This window comes from Saimiri boliviensis, chromosome 2, assembly GCF_048565385.1.
Source record: "Saimiri boliviensis isolate mSaiBol1 chromosome 2, mSaiBol1.pri, whole genome shotgun sequence".
Classification (NCBI taxonomy): domain Eukaryota; kingdom Metazoa; phylum Chordata; class Mammalia; order Primates; family Cebidae; genus Saimiri; species Saimiri boliviensis.
Window position 1 is genome coordinate 117,616,294 of NC_133450.1, and position 23,253 is coordinate 117,639,546.

At 38.4% G+C, this 23,253-nt stretch overlaps 1 protein-coding gene and 1 pseudogene across 8 annotated transcripts in view; both read right to left on the reverse strand.

Annotated features, from left to right (window-relative positions):
• Positions 1–23,253, reverse strand: part of CDIN1 (CDAN1 interacting nuclease 1) — a 1,267,257-nt gene that overhangs the window by 238,944 nt on the left and 1,005,060 nt on the right. The window lies entirely within an intron of this gene.
• LOC141583427 (uncharacterized) lies at positions 238–16,320 on the reverse strand (annotated as a pseudogene).

Sequence of the window (23,253 nt, forward strand, 5' to 3'; positions counted from 1 at the left end):
CTATCTATCTATCTATCTATCTATATACGCCTAGTAAATATACATATATAATAAAGATATATAGTTGTTACTATATATATATAGTTACTATATATTTATATATCTATATTTAGAAATTGAAGTCGAGGACTCAGGTAGAAAAATTAGTTGAATGATCTTAATATTAAATGGGATCAAATCTCTACCATAGTGACATATATACTGTCAGAGTAAATATATATATTTACCATAGGGATTTCATCTATAGATATATAGTAATTTTATATATATATATCTTTTTTTAAAAAAATTTTTTTTTTTTTGAAACAGAGTTTTGCTCTTGTTGCCCAGGCTGGAGTGCAATGGCACGATCTCAGCTCACCGCAACCTCCCCCTCCCGGTTTCAAGCGATTCACTTGCCTCAGCCTCCTGAGTAGCTGGGATTACAGGTGTGTGCCACCATGGCTGGCTAATTTTGTATTTTTAGTAGAGACCAGGTTTCACAACATTGGTCAGGCTAGTCTCAAACTCCCGACCTCAGGTGATCTGCCTGCCTCAGCCTCCCAAAGTGCTGGGATTACAGGCGTAAGCCACTGCAACTGGCCTATAACAGCGAATCTTGTCTGAACTTAGGGGTCCGGAGCCATATATCCACTTGTGTACTATGCATATCTATCTCTGAACCCTACAGGCATCTCACATAACTCTCAAAATTGAACTCCTTTATATATCCAAGTCTCCTCACTTTCTTGGAAAATGGCACTACCCTTATCTTTGCCTCCACAGCCAATTGCCATATTCTGTCACTCCAAGGAATATGCTACTGTCACTATTTGGTCTCTTCCTTTTTTTATTCTATTAGTTTCCTAATGAGATTCCTGCCACAGCCTGTCTGTACTCTAGTCCTCCACACTGAAACCAAGTTGATTTTTCTAAAAATACAAATATAGGTTGTTTTGAGATGTCCTTGCATACTTTTCAGACTTGGATTCTTTCTGTATATCTTGATAAATCCTATATATATTCAAGTACCAGTTCACAGATCTCATTCATTAATAATCTTCTACATGCTAAGCACCAAAAAAAGTCATCTGTAGTCCTATGAGGAAGGTGTTATTACTTCAGATCAGAAAAATTAGAGAAGATAAGTTACCTGTTTAATTTCATATAACCGATCAGAGATGGAGAAAAACTAAATCTTTTTGATGCCCAGATTATCCTTTTTAATATTGAGATGTACTTAATACACGTACTATTTTTAAAAGTACATATTTTAAATGTACAGTTTGTTAAAGTTTTACAAATATATACAGCTCAATTATGGCACAGAGTTCTTTTATTACCTCCCCAAATTTCCTTTTAATTAAAAACAATTGATCTATGATTTACATACTGGGAAAGCACAAATTTTACATGTACAATTCTTGAAGACCTTTTTTTTTTTTTTTTTTTTGAGAAATCTTATTATGTCCAGATAGCATGGTCCAACAACACTCAAATAATAAATCAAATATAATCAGATGTTGAAGACTGGTTTTCAAACATTATAGCCAATGATGCCATGCTTGCCTATGATCTCTCCAACGTAAAACCACATCAATGCCTCAGTGGCCACCAAACCATTCAGCACAGCTTCCTTCACTGTGAGTTGTCTGAAGCTACCAGTCTCAGCGCTACTGACTGCTATTTTTAGTCTCTGAACAGCTCTAGGGATCTCAGCAGAGGTGTGAGGAATCAGCTTAATATTGATGTAGTACCAAATGTGGCCAACTGAGGCTTCGAATAAGTCACAGCAGCATTCACCAGCACCACGGTCTTCTCAACAAGGTTACGGATAATTGGGCCATGGTTCTGGGATGGAAAGTCCGTTGCCCTAAATGGCCAGCTGATTGTGACCCCCTGGAAGGAAGACCATTGTTTTAACCTGTCACTTTTAGTTCGCTAAATCCACCTTATTTTATGCTATTATACATGGAAACATGAATTCCTCTGTTGTGATGCCCCTGCTCCTTCTGATAGCATCTACTTATTTCTCAAGTTTCAGTCTTAACAGTGTCCCCATTCAATGCCCAAACCTTCACCATTAGTTAACTTTTCTCTGTTATCTCCTAGTTATTGGCACTTGAGTTTCATTTTTAAATTCATTTATCATTCTCATTGCAGTCTAGTGGCTAGAGTGCGTGCATGATCTCTTGTTAGCGTTTCTTAGCATCTAGTCTCTTAGCAGGCACACAGTTAGTGTTCAAGACATATTTGTTGAATAGGCAAGTGCCTGATGCTAAAGGCATAGGTTAGTGCCTTGGAGGTTATATGTAAAGTTTAGATTTTATGCCAAGGCAACAGAGATCTATTAGAGATTGTACACAATGGAATGTCATGATTAGATCTGTGTTTTAGGAAGATAACTGATAGCAGTGTACATGCATTAAAAGAGTGGTGAGAAGAACAGTTACGGGGAATTGAGTCAGGAAATCATTATAGAAGTCTAAGAAAGGGAACATAAGGATATGGATTAGATGAACAGAATTGGCAAGGAGAGCACAGAATTCAAAAAAACGTTTCTATGAAAAAGTACTTGCCAGACCTCAGTGGGAGAGCTCTAGGAGAAGGAAAGTGAAGGACATTCCATGGTCATTTGATTGGGAGAAAGTAGTTGCATCACTCAATGAGAAAGATTCTATAAGAAAAACGGAAGACATGGGCCAATTAATTTTAAGGCCCATAGGTGTGATGCAAATAGATTAGGGATGAAGATGGAAATATTGGTCAAGATCTCAGAAGAGCAGTTAAAACTAGAGATATAGCTCTGGGCTAGATATTTTCCATTTGTCCCTCTCCATACACTTTCCAGTCTTCTCTTCGCCCTAGGATCCCTTGATTTCATTACTGTATGTTGGCTTCCAGGTGGGTGTATGCAATGGGAGACACCAGCAAAAGTTCAAAGAGCCTAAAGAGAGTAAGTTTTAGATATTTATTTTATGACTCCTTCCCTTTCAGGTCACCATAATCTAGATGCATACCTCTTCCAAAGGATGCAGCTCTTCCCCAGTAATCGTTATTAGGGATTCATTTTCTAGATTCCAAAAATGGCTTTCTTCTTTTATCCCCTCAGGCCTCAGGGCAATAAGACCTAGGGTACTGAACATTCCTTTCTGATTTACCTTAGAAATAGTAAATAGTTGCTTTATTAAAACCTTCTTAACTACCCATTTTGAGAGTGCCATCTGTTTCCAGCCGGGCCCCTGATGATTGGCACATACAGATGGTACCTGGAGTTCTTGGAGACAAAATCATCCAAGGAAAGCAGGCAGAGTCAAAAGAGTTCATGCAGGAAAACAAAATGAATTTATGTTTCTCAATCAAGACATTTTCAGAGATATTAACTTGAGAGAGAACAGAGCCAAGGAGGAAAAGTGTTTCAGGAGGAGTCAGCTCTGCTGACATGCCCTTGCTCCTTCTGATAGCATGCACTCATTTTCCAAGTTTCAGTCTTAACAGTGTCCCCTTTTCTATGCCCATACCTCTACTATTAGTTAACTCTTCTCTGTGATCTCCTAGTTATTGACATTTTTTATTATTTTATTTTAGTTTTTTATTCATTTATCAAATGGGTTTGAGGAGGAGTCAACAGTTTCAGATGCTGTGGGAAATCTGCCAGAATAAAAATTGAAGTAGATCCTTAGTGTTGGTACTTAGGATGTCATTGGTGACTTGTCTCAAGAGGAGTTTGGGATAATGGTATAATGTGCTATGGCAAGAATGATAATTTTTTTTTAAAGTAGATGTAAATATAGACTATTTAAGAGTTTGGAGTTGGGAGAAGGACAAGATAGGCTACTACTGTAATGAATAGTATAGAGAACATTTTTTAAGATAAGGATAAAATATACTTGTTTAAAGGCTACAGAGAAAAAAAGTCATGGGGAAAGTGAGATTAAAGGTACAGGACAAGAGGAAATGGATGGTGTATTACTTAGCTAAGGCTGTTATAACCAATTACCTTAGACTGGAAGGCCTAAACAACAAATATTTATTTCTCATAGTACTGGAGGCTGGAAGTCCAGAATCAAGGTGCTGGTAATCTAGTGAGGTGAGGGCCCACTTCTTGGTTTGCAGATGACCATCTTCTCATTGTACCCTTACATGGCAGAGCATAAATAGAGAAAGCAAGTTATCCTGTTTCTTCTTATAAGGTGTATTAGTCTGTTCTTGCACTGCTGTAAAGAAATACCTGAGACTGGGTCATTTCTAGATAAAAGAGGTTTAATTGGCTCACAGTTTCACAGAGTGTACAGGATGCACAGTTGGGGAGGCCTCAGGAAACTTACAATCATGGCAGAAGGTGAAGGAGAAGCAAGCACGTCTTACATGGCTGGAACAGGAGGAAGAGAGAGAAAAGGGAGGAGCTACACACTATTAACCAGATCTTGTAAGAACTTACTATCAGGAGAACAGCAAGGGGAAAATCTGTCCTTATGATCCAAGTCCTTCTTCCAACACTGGAGATTATAATTCAAAATGATATTTTGGTGAGGACACAAATCCAAACCATATCAGAGAGGCACAAGTCCCATTCATGAGAGCTCCACTCTTACAATTTAATTGCTTCTGAAAGGCCCCACCTCCTAATACCACCACAGTGAGAGTTAGGATTTCAACACATGAATTTGGGGTGGTACATGCAGTTCCTAACAAATAAATAAGTTCACGGAGGAGGAAAGATGAGAGGAAAAGCTTTTCATACACTTTTCTCCAAATGCCAATCAAGGATGTAAAAATGAGGTGAACGTCTTATAATTAATTAATTAATTAATCTTTGAGATGGAGTCTCACTGTCATCAGGCTGGAGTGCAGTGGCACGATCTTGGCTCACTACAACCTCTGCCTCTCAGGTTCAAATGATTCTCCTGCCTCAGCTTCCCAAGTAGCTGGGACTATAGGCATGTGCCCCCAAGTCTGGCTACTTTTTTGTATTTTTAGTAGAGATGGGGTTTCGCCATGTTGGCCAGGATGGTCTTGATCCCTTGACCTCATGATCTGCCCACGTTGGCTTCCCAAGAGCCTCCTATCTTTATAGCATCCTGCATACATCGCTAACATAGGGATTGCTACTGCTGCTTTGCAATGATCTATTTCCATCTTTGTCTTCCTCTGTTAGGTCCTCAAGGACAGGGTTTGTATCCCAATCTCTGTATCCTCAGTGTATTAGTCTCTTCTCATGCTACTAATAAAGACATACCCAAATCCAGGTAATTTATAAAGGAAAGATGTTTAATTGACTCAAAATTCTGCATGGGTGAGAGGATCACAGGAAACTTACAATCATTGTGGAAGTCACATTTTCACAGGGGTGCAGGAAAGAGAATGAGTGCCAAGTGAATGGGGAATCCCCTTATAAAACCATCAAATCTCATCAGAACTCAGTATCATGAGAACAGCATGGAGAAACTGGCCTTATTATTCAGTTATCTCTACCTGGTCCTACCCTTAACATGTGGGGATTTTGGTAACTACAATTCAAGATGAGATTTGGGTGGAGACACAGCCAAACCATATCTCCCTACCAAATCTCATGTCCTCACATTTCAAAACACAATCATACCCTTTCCAACAATTCCCCAAAGTCTTAACTCATTCCATCATTAACTCAAAAGTTGAAGTCCAAATTGTCATCTGAGAAAAGTCAAATCCTTTCTGCCTATGAGCCTGTAAAATCAAAATCAAGTTAGTTACTTCCCAGATACAATATGGGTACAGGCATTGAATAACAACATGCTTTCCAAATGGGATAAATTGGCCAAACAAAGGGGCCACAGGCCCCATGCAAGTCCAAAATCCAATGAGGTAGTCATTAAGCCTTAAAAGTCCAAAATGATCTCCTTTGACTTCATGTTTCACATCCAAGTCACACTGATGCAAGGAGTGGGTTCCCACAGCTTTAAGCAGCTCTGTTCCTATAGCTTTGAAAGGTACAAACCCTCTCTTGGTTGCTTTCATGGGCTGGCATTGAGTTTCTGTGGTTTTTCAGGTGCATGGTGCAAGCTATCGGTGGATCTATCATTCTGGGTTCTGAAGGATGGTGGCCCTCTTCTCACAGCTCCACTAGACAGTGCCACAGTGGGGACTCTGTGTGGGGGCTCTGACCCCACATTTCCCTTCTACACTGCTCTAGCAAATGTTCTTCATGAGGGCTCTGTCCCTGCAGAAAACTTTTGCCTGGACATCCAGGCATTTCCATACAGCCTCTGAAATCAAGCAGAGGTTCCCAAACCTTAATTCTTGTCTTCTATGCACCCACAAGACCAACACCACATGGGAGGTGCCAAGGCTGGGGGCTTGCACCTTCTGAAGCAACATCCTGAACTCTACCTTGGCCCTTTTTAGCCATGGTTGGAGCAGCTAGAACAGACTGGTCCAGGAAACCATTTTTCCCTTCTAGGACTCTGGGCCTGTGATGGGAGAATCTGGCATGCAGGTCTCTGACAGGTCTTGGAGACATTTTTCCCATTGCCTTGGTGAGTAATATCAGGATCCTCATTACTTATGCAAATTTCTGCAGCTGGCTTAAATATCTCCCTAGAAAATGGGTTTTTCTTTTCTATCACATTGTCAGTCTACAAATTTTCCAAACTTTTATGCTCTGCTTCCTCTTGAATGCTTTGCCGCTTAGAAATTTCTTCCACCAGATATTCAACTCATCTCTCTCAAGTTCAAAGTTTCACAGATCTCTAGGGTTGGGGCAAAAAGCCACCAGTCGCTTTGCTAAAGCACAGCAAGAGTCACCTTTGTTCCAGTTCCCAAAAAGTTCCTCATCTCCATCTAAGGCCACCTCATCCTGGATTTCATTGTCTGTATTACTAGCAGCATTTTGTTTAGAGCCACTCAACCAGCCCCTAGGAAGTTTCAAACATTCCCAAATTTTTCCATCTTTTTCTGAGCCCTCCAAACTGTTCCAACCTCTGCCTTGTACCCAGTCCAAAGTCCTTCCACATTTCTGCATATCCTCATAGCAACACCCCACTCTCTGCAGTACCAATTTATGAGTCTGTTCTCTCACTGCTAATATACCCAAGACTGGGTAATTTATAAAGGAAAAATGTTTGATTGACTCACATTTTAGCATGGCTGGTGACAATTCCAGAAACTTATAATCATGGTAGAAGGCATCTCTTCTCAGGGCAGCAGGAGAGAGAATGAGTGCTGAATGAAGGGAGAAGCCCTTTATAAAACCATCAGATAGTGTGAACTAACTCACTATTAGAAGCACAGCATGGGGGAAACTGCTCCCATGATTCAATTTACTCCACCCAGTCCCACGCTTGACACATGGGGATTTCAGGAGCTACAATTCAAGATGAGATTTGGGTGGGGACACAGCCAAACCATATCACTTAGTGCCTAGCATATGAGAGATACTCAACTTTTTTTTTTTAAGTTGAAGATTTGACATCTTAAGCAAAGTGTTGACAGATATAACAAGAGATTGTTTTATTTCTCTGAGAAATAGTAGGTTCAGTCTTCCTTTATCTAGCATAAAAAAAGATAAAAAGCTTGAGAGAAGAAGCCACAGTTTAAAACCACTGCAGCCAGGAATGTTCTGATTTTACTCAAGTAAGCAAACTTACTTAATGTCATTTCTCATGTCTTGCTTACAAAGAAGAAAACAATTAATGAGCTGATAGGAGAATTCCAGTCAGGTTTGTTTTCTTGCTTGTGTGCTTTTAGTTTTGATTAAGATGAATAAGTCTCTCTGAGCCTTATCAATTTGGGTGATTATTAAAATCACATTCTAAAATGTGTCAAAAACCAGTCCTTGAGCCAGGGACACACAAGAAGGTCCTGCTGCTCTGACCCTTGCCCCAACAGCTGGTGGGCCTCTCTTTAGAATTCTCCTCTCCACTTGCAGCACGATGGACTTCAGCTTGTTTTAGGTATCTAGGTAGTAGGTACACTGTATGACAATGAGATCAATTTTCTTATGTGGCCAATTGAATCAGTCTCTTTTCGTGTCAGTGAAACCTTATCAAATCGCCTTCTCTATGGCCGGAGGGAAGCATGAGATTTTAACACAGTCTGTATATACACGTATATAGAGACTAATACATATGTGCAATTTATTTCTCAGTTGCATCCAAAGAAGATTTGAGGTGTCTATTGTATTTTATTTTACCTTTATCTTTTTTTGTATGAGCAGAAATTAGATCTTTAGAGACCACTGAAGCTATGTCAAGGAGAGGCAACAAAAATAGTGAAGAACGCTGATGCTAGATCCTGTTCAAATCCTTCATCCATTCAGATCCTGGCTCTACCATTTAAAAGCTATATGGACTTTGGTAAACTATTTAACTCCCCTGGGCCACAGTGTCCAGCTCCAGTGGTGTAGTACCTGCTTCATAGATTATCATGAAGATTAAAAATCAGAATATGGAAGGCACTTCAACTAGTAACTGTGAAATGGCATCATGCCAAAATTATTATCTTACTATTTCTTTATAATAACTTCCTGAAAAGAATTACTTATAATGGATGTATTCATAAATAAAGCACAACAAAATGACCTACAGAAATATCATTATATTATCCAATGAGCCAAGGCACCCATCTAACAATATACGTAACATATATAAAGTACCTTGTCTTTAGGCTGTGCTAAGTGCCTTGTATATGATATCACTGAAAAATTTGACAGGAGCAACAGAGGCTGAGAGAAGATTATCAACTTGCCCAACATCAAACAGTTGGTTACGTGAGATGTGAACGAAGTATTTTGGCTCCAAATCTATGTGTTTAACCACAAAACTACATTGCCTTTTCTTCACGCTATTTTCTTCACTGGGCAAAAATATTAGTCAAGATTTTAATAGGCTTAATTAAATCTTACAAACAAATCTAACAACACTTTTAGTGGGAAATGCTACAGAATTGTGATTGCTTCTCTCAGAACTGTCATACTTTATTTATGTGAGAAATTTTAGCGTATTTTATCAGCTTGACATGATTCAGAATTCAAATGTTTGAAGAAGTGTTCCTTAGCTTTTGCTTTAGAATACACACAGCTAACCTGAACATTTGAAAGACCCAGTTAGAAACCCAATCCCATTTTTCCCCCCATGAATGAAGAATACCTACCAATATAACATGTATGAATTACTTTTTAAAAGTAGAGATTTGCACCATGGTCATAAAGACTTCCACCAGTTAGAAATTTTCAACTCAGGAAGATACTAGATTCAGAAAATTTCAAATGGAATTACTTTGTTCATGCTCAATAAAAACAGGGGAAATAAATCCTGATGTTCTCATTTCTCTATATCTGTAATGTGATCTCCCTTTAAAACAAATTCGTGCTTTCATAAGTCATAATGCTTATACATAATTTTGCTTTAGATACATTATTTATTATGAAAAAATAGCTCTAGTACCTTCTTCCTCAAATTCCACTTTGTAAAAGAAAAATACTTTAGATAAAAATTAAATATTAAATATTCATGAATCACTTTCCAGATTTTCAGCTAATAGCCTACTCCAGAAACTGGCAAAACATACCTAACAATGTGGATATTAGTAGCTTCTGATACTCAGTTGTAATTATAAATCACCATCTTTACCTTTCTAAAAATTTCCTGCTTTAACATATGAATTTTGGAATAAAATATCTCACAAATCCAAAATTAGAAAAGTTGTTTATATCAGAATACTGTAGGTATAAAGTGGATAGATTATAGCACAAACTTTTAAATGAATTTTTTCTTGACTTAATATGTAGGACTTTCTTAATGTATTAATTGGGTGCTTTTAAAATAAGCCATTATATTTATTTACCTTGGTGCCTATGGAGGCTGATTAATATAGTGGTTGAGATCTGGTAAACTGCCCCCCAAAAAAAACCACCACCCTGATTTGTAGTCTTTGCCAATTTCTACTACGTAAATACATAGTATTTCCATCATAGCCAATTTCACACTGCCAACTTGAAGTTACTGAACTTGAAATTGGGAAAAGATGCAGGCAATTAGTTTTCAAACTTGTAGGATTCAGCTCCTGCATACCCCTGTTGAGATTCAAGGCTCAAAGCTGGCAAGACCTGAGCTTACCTTCTAGTTCTGCCACTTACTAGATGTATGAATTTACTTAATCATTTCATGCTCGAGTTTTACCAGATATAATATAAAACAGGATAATACTTGTGTCTATCTTACAAAATTCTGTAGTGATCAGATGAGATAATATCTGCAAAGGACTTAGAAAAGATCTTGGCACATAGACTGTGATTTATATATGTTTACTCCCCCATTCCCTGGCAACCACTAATTTACTTTCTGTCTCTATATATTTGCCTCCTCTGGGCACTGCATGTAAATGGACTTATACAATATGTAGCCTTCTGTGTCTGACTTTTTTCATTTTGCATCGTGTTTTCAAGCACACCAATATTGTAGCCTGTATCATTACACATTCCTTTTCATAAATGAAGAGTATTCTACTATATGGATATATCACATTTTAAAAAAACCATGTATCGCTGGGAGACCAGCCTGACCAACATGGAAGAACCGCATCTCTACTAAAAATGCAAAATTAGCCAGGTATGGTGGCATATGCCTGTATTCCCAGCTACTCAGGAAGCTGAGGCAGGAGAATCACTTGAACCTGGGAGGCAGAGGTTGCAATGAGACGAGATATCACCACTGCACTCCAGCCTGGGCAACAAGAAGGAGACTCCATCTCAAAACAAAAAACAAAAAATCCATATATCAGTTGAACGTTTGGTTTGTTTCCATTATTTGGTTATTATGAACATATTGCTGAAAGACTTAATATTGTTAAGATACCAATACTACCCAAATCCATAAACTCAATGCAATCTATATCTATATTAATGCAATTTATACATATATAGTCAATTGATTTTTGACAATGGTGCCAAGACTATTCAATGAGCAAAAAAAACCAGTCACATTTGTACAAATTTTTGTGCAAACATATGCTTTCAGTCCTTTTGGGTATATACACAGGAGTGGAATTTCTCACCAGCAGTGTATGAAGATCCCAGTTTCTCCATATCCTCACCAACAGCGAGTTATTAATTTCTATTTGTAAAATGACAGCTAATTTAATATATGTTTCACAGTATTTCACTGTGGTTTTGATCTGCGTTTCCCTCAGGACTAACGATGTGGGTAACTTGTTCATGCATTTATTATCTGTTGATGTGTTTATTTGCCATTTGTCTATCTTTTTTGGAGAATAGCTGTTTGTCCAAAATATCCTTTGTCCATTTACTTTTTTAAGATGGAGTTTCACTCTTGTTGCCCAGGCTGTAGTGCAATGATGCAATCTCAGCCCACTGCAACCTCCGTCTCCCAGGTTCAAGAGGTTCTCCTGCCTCAGACTACCAAGTAGCTGGGATTACAGGCATGTACCACCACACCCAGCTAATTTTTTTTGTATTTAATAGAGACTGGGATTCACCATGTTGGTCGGGCTGGTCTCAAACTTGACCTCAGGTGACCCACCTGCCTCTGCTTCCCAATGTGCTGGAATTATAGGTGTGAACCACTGCACCTAGCTTTCCTTTTTCTAGCTTTTAGGTTTTTTCATTGTACTTTTTGTCTGTTTTTATTTCCCCTGTTTTTAAATGCTTCTGAGGTTTTTAAAAATTGTTCTTTATATAAAATATATTCTGGACGTGAGACCTTCATCAGATACATAATTTATAAAATAATTCTTCCACTCTGTAGATTACCTTTTCACTTTCTTGAGAATGTCCTTAGATACACAAACATTTTTAATTTTGATGAAGTCCAGCTTATCTATATTGTTTTGTTGCTTGTGCTTTTGGTATCATAATTAAGAAATATTGCTTGATCCAAGGTTATAAAGATTTACATCTAGGTTTTCCACTTTGTGTATTTGGTCAATTCTGACATTTATTTTTATACATAGTATGAGGTATGGGTCCAGTTATTTACATATGGACATCCTTGTCCCAGGCTATTCCTTGAAAAAACCTGTTTTTTTCTCTATTGAATAGTCTTGGCATCATTGCCAAAAATCAATTGAGCTGGGTGCAGTAGCTCATGCCTGTAAATCCTAGCACTTCTGGAGGCTGAGGCAGGTGGATCATTTGAGGCCCGAGTTCAAGACCAGTCTGGCCAACATGATTAAACCCTGCCTCTTCTAAAAATACAAAAATTAGCAAGGCATGGTGGTATGTGACTGGAATCCCAGCTACTCAAGAGCCTGAGTTGGAGAATCGCTTGAGTCTGGGAGGTAGAGGTTACAGTGATCTCAGATCATGCCACTGCACTCCAGCCTGGGCAACAGAGTGAGACTCTGTCTCCAAAAATAATAATAATAATAATAAAATTGACTATAGATATACAGGTTGCATTAATAGAGATACAGATTGCATTGAATCTATAGATTTGGGTAATATTGCCATCCTAACAATATTAGGTCTTTCACTTAATAAACGTAGCATGACTTTTTATTCATTTAGGTCTCTAATTTACTTTAATAATGTTTTGAAGTTTCCTTCACTTCCTTGGTTAAATTTACTTCAATTCTTTTTGATGCTATTGTTAGTAAGTTGTTTTTGTAATTTCATTTTTTGATTGTTCCTTGCTAATATACAAAAATAAAACTTATTTTGTATATCGATCTTGTATACTGCAACTATTGAACTTTTTTATTAGAGTTAAGAGGTTTCATATTTTTTACTCCTTTAGGGTTTTCTATATCATCTCCCTTAATTATGTGAATAGAAATGGCAAGAGCAGACATCCTTGTCTTTTTACTGATCTTATGGAAAAAGCTTTCAGTCTTTAACCATTAAATATAATGTTAGTTGTAAGTTTTTCATAAATTACCTTCATCAGATTGAGGAAGTTCCCTTCTATTCCTGGCTTGTTCTATTCCTAGTCTGTCTACTCCATGTTTTTTTTATCATGAAAGGGTATTAGATGTTATCGAATTTTTCTTCTGTTTACAGAGATGCTCATGTGGGGTTTTCCCCCTTTTATTCTACAAATATGATATATTACATTGATTAATTTTTTCCTATGTTGAACCAACTTTGCATTCATGGGATAAACTACTTGATCATCTTTACAACATTTAATTCATTTAATATGCTCCTAGACTTGGTTTGCTAGTATTTTGTTGAGGAATATTGGTCTGTGCTTTTTTTCTTGTGGTGTCTTTACCTGGTTTTGATATCAAGGTAATAGAAGTCTCAACTGGACTTGGTGGCTCACGCTTGTAATCCCAGCACTTTGGGAGGCCAAGGTGGGTGGATCACCTGAGGTCAGGAGTTTGAGACCAGCCTGGCCAACATGGTGAAACCCTATCTCTACTGAAAATACAAAAATCAACAGCAGTGGTGGTGGGCACCTGTAATCCCAGCTCTTCAGGAGGCTGAGGCAGGAGAATCACTTGAACCCGGGAGGCGGAGGTTGTAGTGAGTCGAGATGGCACCATCGTACTCCAGCCTGGGCAACAAAAGTGATTTTTTACAAAGTGATTTTTACAAACAAAAAAACCATTTTTTACAAAGAAAGAAAATAATAATAAGTCTCATAAAATGAGTTAAGAAGTGTTCCTTCTCATGCTTTTAAAAAGGGTGTCAGGTTGGGCACAGTGGCTCATGTCTATAATCCCAGATCTCTGGGAGGCTAAGGTGGGTGGATCACCTGAGGTCAGGAGTTTGAGACCAGCATGGCCAAAATGGTGAAACCCTGTCTCTACTAAAAATCCAAAAAAAAAAAAAAAAAGAAAATTAACTGGGCATGGTTGCACATGCCTATAATCTCAGCTACTCAGGAAGCTGAGAGGAGAATCTCTTGAACCCGGGAGGTGGAGGTTGCAGTGAGCCAAGATCATGCCATTGTACTCCAGCCTGGGTGACAGAGTAAGACCCTGTCTTTAAAAAAAAAAAAAAAAAAAGGTATATGAAAGGGTTTGGTGTTCTTTAAAGATTTAGTTCAATTCACAAGTGAATACATCTGATTCTGGGCTTTTCTTCTTTGCAACTTTTTGATTATTGACTAATTGTCTCTGCTTGTTACATAGTCTATTTAGATTTTTTTTCTTCTTTTTTTGAGTGAGTTGTGATAGCATGTATGTTTCAAGCAATTTGTCCATTTCATTTAGGTTATCCAATTTCCTGACATACAACTGTTCATTGCATTCACCTATCATTTTATTTCTGTAAGGTTGGTAGTAATGTTCCCACTTTCACTTCTGATTTTAATAAATTGAGTCTTCTCTTTTTTTTTTCTGTAGAGCAAAAGATTTGTCATTTTTTAGTCTTTTCAAAGAATCACCTTTTGATTTCATTTATTTCTATATTTCCTATTCTCATTTTGTTTATATCTTCACTGTAATATCTTTATATCTCTTTTCTCTTTGTTTTCAGTTCAGTTTGTTCATTTCCCTTTCTTTCTGTTGTTTCTTACAGAGGAATTTAGGTTATTAAGATCTTTCTTCCTTTATAATGTAGTTCTTTACAGCTATAAATTTCTCTCTGAACATTGCTTTTGCTGCACCCCATGTTTTGGTATGCTGTATTTTTGTTTTTCATTCATCTCAAAGTAGTTTCTTATTTTCTTTGTGACTGCTTCTTTGACCTATTACCCCAACTCTTATTTATTGCCTAAAAATGTTTTCAGCAAATGCCTTCCAGATAGTAGCTTTGTTGCTGCATGAATTCCAAGTTAGGCAAGATAAAACACGTTTTTTGAGTCCATCTTCTAGGGACTTACTGGTTGATCATCTGAGGGCAAATCTTTATAAATGAAGTTCATTTTGTAACTTTCCTATTCTGGGAACGCAGACTTTTATTTTTAAGGTTGCAGCTGAGCTGGGGAGTGAGTAGGTGATGAAAATGGAAGTGGAGGATAGAGGGACGTTAAGGGGGAAAACTTGGGTAGAGAAAATACTTGGACTTCAGATTTAGACTGAACTGAGTTTAGGTTCTAACCCACTCACTTATTACCTATCACTTTATGCAAGAAAAACAGTATTTAACCTCTTAAGCTCTGAGTCTCTTCTTACAGTAAATGGAGGCATTAATATATACCTTTTACACTGTTCTGAAGAATAAATGTATTCTAACCTGCCCAGCACCATTAATGGCACATAGTAGTTGCCCAATAAACGTCAGTTCTGATCTTTTCGACAACACCACTTTTGTAAATGTAAATATGGACAACCAGCTCTGGTGGTGGCAGTGTTTGAAGGAATGAGAGAGAAAACTTTCTTGCCATATGCCTAAACACTCAAACCAGTTCAGAACATGGGGAAGAGAATGGATTTGATTCTAACTGGAAGCAGTATGATGTAATGAGAAAAAATTAGATACAATAGGTACAAATTTCATCTTCTATTCAATTAGATGTCTAATTTAAAGTCATTATTTAATTTATAGCAACTTTAGGTTTCTCATCTGTAAAATGTAGATAATAATATATATTATTGGAATGGGAAAACTAAACGAGTTAAAACTTCTCAACATTACCTAGAGAAAACATGAATTCTAATTCTTTACCTGCAGAAACAGTAATAATCATTCCGTCTACAGGGGAATGATGGGTGGGGAGAATATTGATGCTTCCTTTTTTGTTTACTGCAACTATTACATAGACATTGCCTGTTTTTGTTGACCATTGTAATGAGTCCCATTTCAGTTGGATCATATTCGTGAGTTAGGGCAGATTGGAATCGACAGTCTAGTTTCTCTGGTTAAAATTGGCTGCGGGATACTATTTCTTTAAAAATAATAGTTGCAAATTTAACATCAATGTGTTTATCTTTTCATAAACCCGACTTGTCAGGATCTTCTGTCTTGTTTAGTTAATAGCATACAAATTGAAAAAAGTATACCTTCATCTTTAAATTCATGACTTTCTAGTTTTCACAATGAATCTCTAAATGGCACATCAGAATGTAGAAATCTCAAGTAGAAAAAACATTGGGGATGCCAAGATGGCTGAGAGAAGCCAGCGCCGGAACGCAGCTCACAGCAAATGAGAGGGAGAGGGCTGGAGGACTTCAGGGTTCCAAATGAGGTACCAGGCACTTTTCTGTGGGACTGATAGGGTACTGGAATTGGGCCCAGGGAAGGAGCTGCAGGGCCACAGCTGCCCGAGGAGGGGGGGGCGGGGGCAGGTAGATCAAGACAGGGTGAAAGGTGCAGCCGGCTGGGAGCTCCATTTCAGATCCTGTGCTTGCCTCATCCCTCCTGAAACCTATGGCCCACGGGGGCCCTGTTGTTGCAGGGAGCTGGGTGGGAGTTTGGACTAATGCCAGGGGGACGTCCCACTCAGGGAGAGACGCCATTGGGAAGGCAGGGCCAATCTCACCTGCAAACAAACTCCAGGGAAGGACCACCCACCCAACAACCTCACTGAAGCCGAGAGAGCCCAGCAACACCCTCTACGGGCCAAAAAAGATACAGCTCCAACCTCAATAGAAAAAAAAAAGTCCACTTAGAGACTCCTCCTGAAATCACCAACTTCAAAGATTAAAGGGAGATAAATTCACGAAGATAGGGAAAAAAAACAGTGCAAAAAGGATGAAACCATCAAAGAAAAGAACACCTCTTATCCTCCTAGGGATCACAACTTCTCACCATCAAGGGAACAACAAAAGACAGAGAGTGAATCTGACGAATTGACAGAAGCAGGCTTCAGAAGGTGAGTAATTACAAACTTCTCTGAGTTAAAGGACCATGTTCTAACCCAATGCAAAGACACTAAGAACTTTGAGAAAAGGTTAGACGAAATGCTAACTAGAATAACCAGCTTAGAGAAGAACATAAACGACTTGATGGAGCTGAAAAACACAGCACGAGAACTTTGCAAGGCATACACAAGTTTCAACAGCCGAATTAAGCAGAAGAAAGGATATCAGAGATAGAAGATCAAATCAATGAAATAAAATGAGAAGGCGAGATTAGAGAAAAAAGAGTGCAAAGAAATGAACAAAGCCTCCAAGAACTATGGGATTATGTGTAAAGACCTAATCTATGCTTGATCGGCGTACCTGAATGTGACGGGGAGAATTAACCCAAGTTGGAAAACATTCTTCAGGATATTATCCAAGAGAATTTCCACAGCCTAACAAGGCAGGCCAACATTCAAATCAAGGAAATACAGAGAACACCACAAGGATATTTCTCAAGAAGAGCAATCCCGAGGCAAATAGTTGTCAGATTCACCAGGGTTGAAATGAAGGAAAAAATCCTAAGGCAGCCAGAGAGAAAGGTCGAGTCACCCACAAAGGAAAGACCATCAGACTCACAGCAGATCTCTTGGCAGAAACCCTGCAAGCTAGAAGGGAGTGGGGGCCACTATTCAATACCCTTAAAGAAAAGAACTTTCAACTCAGAATTTCATATCTGGCCAAATTAAGCTTCATAAGCGAAGGAGAAATAAAATCCTTAATGGACAAGTAATTGCTGAGAGACTTCATCACTACAAGACCTGCCTTACAGGAGCTACTAAAGGAAGTATTAAACAGGGAAAGGAACGACCAGTACCAACCACTGCAAAAACGTACCAGATGGTAAAGAATAACGATGCAATGAAGGAGACACATCAATTAACAAGCAAAACAACCAGCCAGTAACAAAATGGCAGAATCAAATTCAAACCTAACAATATAAACGTTGAATGTAAATGGCCTAAACACCCCAATCAAAAGACAGACTGGCAAACTGGAAAAAAAGTCAAGACCCATTGGTGTGCTGTATTCAGGAGACCCATCACACATGCAGAGACTCACATAGTCTCAAAATAAAGGGAGGGAAGAAGATTTATCAAGCAAATGGAGAGCAAAAAAAGCAGGGAAAGCAATCCTAGACTCTGAAAAAATGAACTTTAAACCAACAAAGATCAAAAGAGACAAAGAAGGGCATTATACAGTGGTAAAAGCATCAGTGCAACAAGAAGAGCTAACTATCCTAAATATTTATGTACCCAATGCAGGAGCACCCAGATACATAAAGCAAGTTCTTAAAGACCTACAAAGAGACTTGTACTCCTGCACAATAATAGTGGGAGACTTTAACACTCCACTGACAATATTGGACAGATCAACAAGACAGAAAGTCAACAAGGATATCAAGGACTTGAATGCAGAGTTGGACTGAGTGGACCTAATAGACATTTACAGGACACTCCACCCCAAATCCACAGAATACACATTCTTCTCAGCACCACATTGCACTTACTCCAAAATTGACCACATAATTGGAAGTAAATCACTCCTCAGCAAATGCAGAAGAACAGAAATCACAACAAACACTCTCTCAGACCACAGTGCAATCAAATTAGAACTCAGGATTAAGAAAAGCACTCAAAACCACGCAATCACATGGAAACTAAACAACTTGCTTCTGAATGATGAATGGATAAACAATGATATGAAGGCAGAAATAAAAATGTTCTTTGAAATCAATGAGAACGAAAATACAATGTACCAGATCCTATGGGACATATTTAAAGCAGTGTCTAGAGGGAAATTTACAACAATAAATGCCCACATGAGAAGCAAGGAAAGATCTAAAATTGACACCCTATTGTCAAAATTGAAAGAGCTAGAGGAGCAAGATCAAAAAAACTCAAAACCTAGCAGAAGACAAGAAATAACTAAGATCAGAGCAGAACTGAAGGACATAGAGACACAAAAAAACCCTTCAAAAATCAATAAATCCAGGAGCTGATTTTTTTAAAAGATCAACAAAATAGACCACTAGCTAGACTAATAAAAGAGAGAGAGAATGAGAGAGAGAGAGAGAGAGAGAGAGAGAGAGAGAGAGAGAGAGAAGAATCAAATAGATGCAATAAAAAATGATAAAGGGGAGATCACCACCAATTCTTTGGAAATACAAACTACTGTCAGAGATTACTACAAACAACTCTATGCACATAAACCAGTAAACCTGGAAGAAATGGATAAATTCCTGGACACTTGCACACTCCCAAGACTAAGCCAAGAAGACACTGAAACCCTGAATAGACCAATAACAAGGTCTGAAGTTGAGGCAGCAATTAATAGCCTACCAACCAAAAAAGTACAGGTCCAGATGGGTTCACAACAGAATTCTACCAGAAATACAAAGAGGAGCTGGCATCATTCCTGTTGAAGCTATTCCAAACAATCCAAAAAGAGGGAATCCTGCCTAACTCTTTCTATGAGACCAACATTATCCTGATACCAAAATCTAGCAGAGACACAACTCACAAAGAAAACTTCAGGCCAATATCCATCATGAACATTGATGCAAAAATCTTCAATAAAATACTGGCAAACCAAATCCAACAGCACATCAAAAAGCTTATCCATCAGGATCAAGTAGGCTTCATACCGGGGATGCAAGGCTGGTTCAACATATGCAAATCTATAAATGTGATTCACCACATAAACAAAACCAAAGACGAAAACCACATGATTATCTCAATAGATGCAGAGAAAGACTTCGACAAAATTCAACAGCCCTTTATGATAAGAACTCTCAATAAACTTGGTATCGATGGAACATATCTCAAAACAATAAAAGCTATTTATGACAAACCTACAGCGAATATCATATTGAATGAGCAAATATTAGAAACATGCCCTTTAAAAACTGGCATTAGACAAGGATGCTCTCTCTCACCACTCCTATTCAATATAGTATTGGAAGTTCTAGCCAGAGCAATTAGGCAAGAAAAAGAAATAAAGGGGATTCGATTAGGAAAAGAAGAAGTCAAACTGTCCCTATTTGCAGACTATGTGATTGTATATTTAGAAAACCTCATCATCTCAGGCCAAAACCTCCTTAAGCTGATAAACAACTTCAGCAAAGTCTCAGGATATAAAATCAATGTGCAGAAATCACAAGCATTCCTGCACACCAATAAAAGACAAACAGAGAGCCAAATCATGAGCAAACTCACATTTACAATTGCTACAAAGAGAATAAAATGCCTAGGAATACAACTAACAAAGGAGGTAAAAGATCTCTTCAAGAAGAGCTACAAACCATTGATCAAGGAAATAAGAGATTAAACAGATGGAAAAACATTCCATGCTCATGATTTGGAAGAATCAATATTTTGAAAATGGCCATACTGCTCAAAGTAACTTATAGATTCAGTGCTATCCCCATCAAGCTACCACTGACCTTCTTCACAGACCTGGAAAAAAACACTTTAAACTTCATATGGAATCAAAAGAGAACCCGCATAGCCAAGACAGTCCTAAGCAAAAAGAACAAAGCTGGAGGCATCACACTACCTGACTTCAAACTATACTACAAGGCTACAGTAATCAAAACAGCATGGTACTGGTGCCAAAACAGAGATATAGACCAACGGAACAGAACAGAGGCCTCAGGATTAACACCTCACATCTACAACCATCTGATCTTTGACAAACCAGACAAAAAGAAGCAATGGGGAAAGGATTCCCTGTTTAGTAAATGGTGTTGGGAAAACTGGCTAGCCATATGCAGGAAGCTGAAACTGGACCCCTTCCTTACACCTTATAAAAAAATTAACTCCAGATGGATTAAAGACTTAAACCTAAGAACCAATACCATAAAAACCCTAGAAGAAAACCTAGGCAAAAGCATTCAGGACATAGGCACATGCAAGTACTTCATGACTAAAACACGAAAAGCAATGGCAACAAAAGCCAAAATAGACAAATGGGACCTAATTAAACTTAAGGGTTTCTGCACAGCAAAAGAAACAATCATTAGAGTAAAGCAGCAACCAACAGAAAAGGAAAAAATTTTCCCAATCTACCCATCAGACAACGAGCTAATATCCAGAATCTACAAAGAACTAAAGCAGATTTACAGGAAAAAAAACAAACCCATTCAAAAGTGGGCAAAGGATATGAACAGACACTTTTCAAAAGAAGACAAATATGCGGCCAACAAACATATGAAAAAACGCTCATCACCACTGGTCATTAGAGAAATGCAAATCAAAACCACATTGAGATACCATCTCACACCAGTTAAAATGGTGATCATTAAAAAATCTGGAGACAGCAGATGCTGGAGAGGATGTGGAGAAATAGAAACACTTTTACACTGTTGGTGGGAGTGTCAATTAGTTCAACCATTGTGGAAGACAGTGTGGTGATTCCTCTAGGATCTAGAACTAGAAATTCCATTTGACCCAGCAATCCCATTACTGGGTATATACCCAAAGGATTATAAATCATTCTATCATAAGGACACCTGCACACAAATGTTCATTGCAGCACTGTTTACAATAGCAAAGACCTGGAACCAACCCAAATGCCCATTGATGATAGACTGGACAAAAGAAATGTGGCACATTTACACCATGGAATACTATGCAGCCATAAAAAACAATAATGAGTTCATGTCCTTTGTAAAGACATGGATGAACCTGAAACCATCATTGTCAGCAAACGGACACAAGAACAGAAAACCAAACACCGCAGGTTTTCACTCACAGGCGGGTGATGAACAATGAGAACACTTGGTCACAGGGAAGGGAACAATGCTCACAGGTCTAGGTTGGGGGGTGGAGGGGAGGGGAGGGCGGAACAACATGGGGGAGTAGGGAGGATGGGGAGGGATAACACCAGGAGAAATGCCTGACGTAGGCGATGGTGGGGGGTGGTGGGGGAAATGGAGACAGCAAACCACCATGGCGTGTATGTACCTATGCAACAATCCTGCAGGATGCAGGACGTGCACATGTACACCAGAGCCCAAATACAATAAAAAATAATAATAATAATAATAATAATAATAATAATAATAGCAGCTACTTCAGGACTGCTTACTTGGTCTAGGTTCTTTACCCAAAGTTTGCTAATAGCCATGGAAACCCTCCAAAGGAATTAAAGTTCTAAGGAGTCCAAACTACATGTTCAAGACTGTACAGCTTGCAGTGGCAAAGCCAGAAGATATTTGCAGATCTCCTGGAAAACTCCCCTCCCTGCCTCAACTGGTTCTCACCATGATCTCATCAGGCCTTTGCTTTCCCACTTTAACTCAGGTAGACAAGGTCCCTCCCAACAGTAGGTCTTCATAGCACTTCGTTTTCACTTTTCACGTGGCTTATATATACATCCTCTTTACTAGTCATTGAAGTCATTTGGGTTCTTGCATAATTTCCTTGATTCAATTACACTCCTTGAGGACACTATTGCTTACCATTGTACCAACAAGAATGCTCTCAGCTTTTCACAATAGAGACATTTAATTGTCTCTCAAAGTAAGTCTGGAAATAGAAGGCAGTTTAACAGTTTTTTAAAGGGCCCAAGCTCTTTCTATTTCCTCTCCACCATACTTAGCGTTTTAGATTTTTATTTCTGGCCTGTCACTTTACAGTTGCAAGATGGCTGTCACAGATCTAGGCATCTGGTTATTGTTCAAGATACTAAGAAGAGAACAGACAGCACCATTGAGCCATCCACTCATGCCTGTGCCTTATAAGACAAGAAAAGCCTCCAGGAGCTCCTTGATTTAGCTTCCCTATACTTCCTGTTCCAACACTGAGTCCCTTTTTTAATTCTTCCAGTGTACAAATACTAACACCATCCAAATTATTTCCCCAAGTGCAGTGAATTCCAGCTGAGGAATTTCAAGACCCTTTTAGAGTCTTAGTGGCAGCTACAATCTATGTGATATTAAGTAGAGGACGAGAAAGCTGAGGGCGTACTTAGATACTGCACAGCTGTTGAGGATCCCTTCCTTGGAGTTGTGCCCATTTTTCTACACCGACTTTGTATCACCCGAAATTTAAACTCATGCCTCTGCAAAGTTACAAATTCTATGATGGTGAAGATCTCTGGGCTTGCTAACCGTCAGTCAGACCCTCACTGTTAAGTCTGTGAGCACCAAGAGTTTACTGTAACACCTTTTGTGATGAACAAGGTGGACTGCGCATGTTTCTTGCTGAATTATTACCTCTTTCTTTCTTAAGAGAAAGTCTTTGTTGATAGCTGACTTTCAGACCCTAGCATATGTTTAGTTATGGTTCCCTCACGTGCCAACAATAGGTAGAATAAACTGTAGAGATGTTTCAGGTGAATAGCATTTTACCCTGTACCTTGGTACAAATTGCGAGCCAATTATTTATGAGTAGAGTCCAATTTGTTTAAACCTCATTGACCTTTAATACAGTTATGACATGTGTCTTTACTTGATTCTTCCCTTTATTGATTTGGTCTGGAAAAGTAAAACAAGAGGTGAAATGGCCCCTCAGGGTAAGTTAAAATTGTAGGTTACAGCCATGT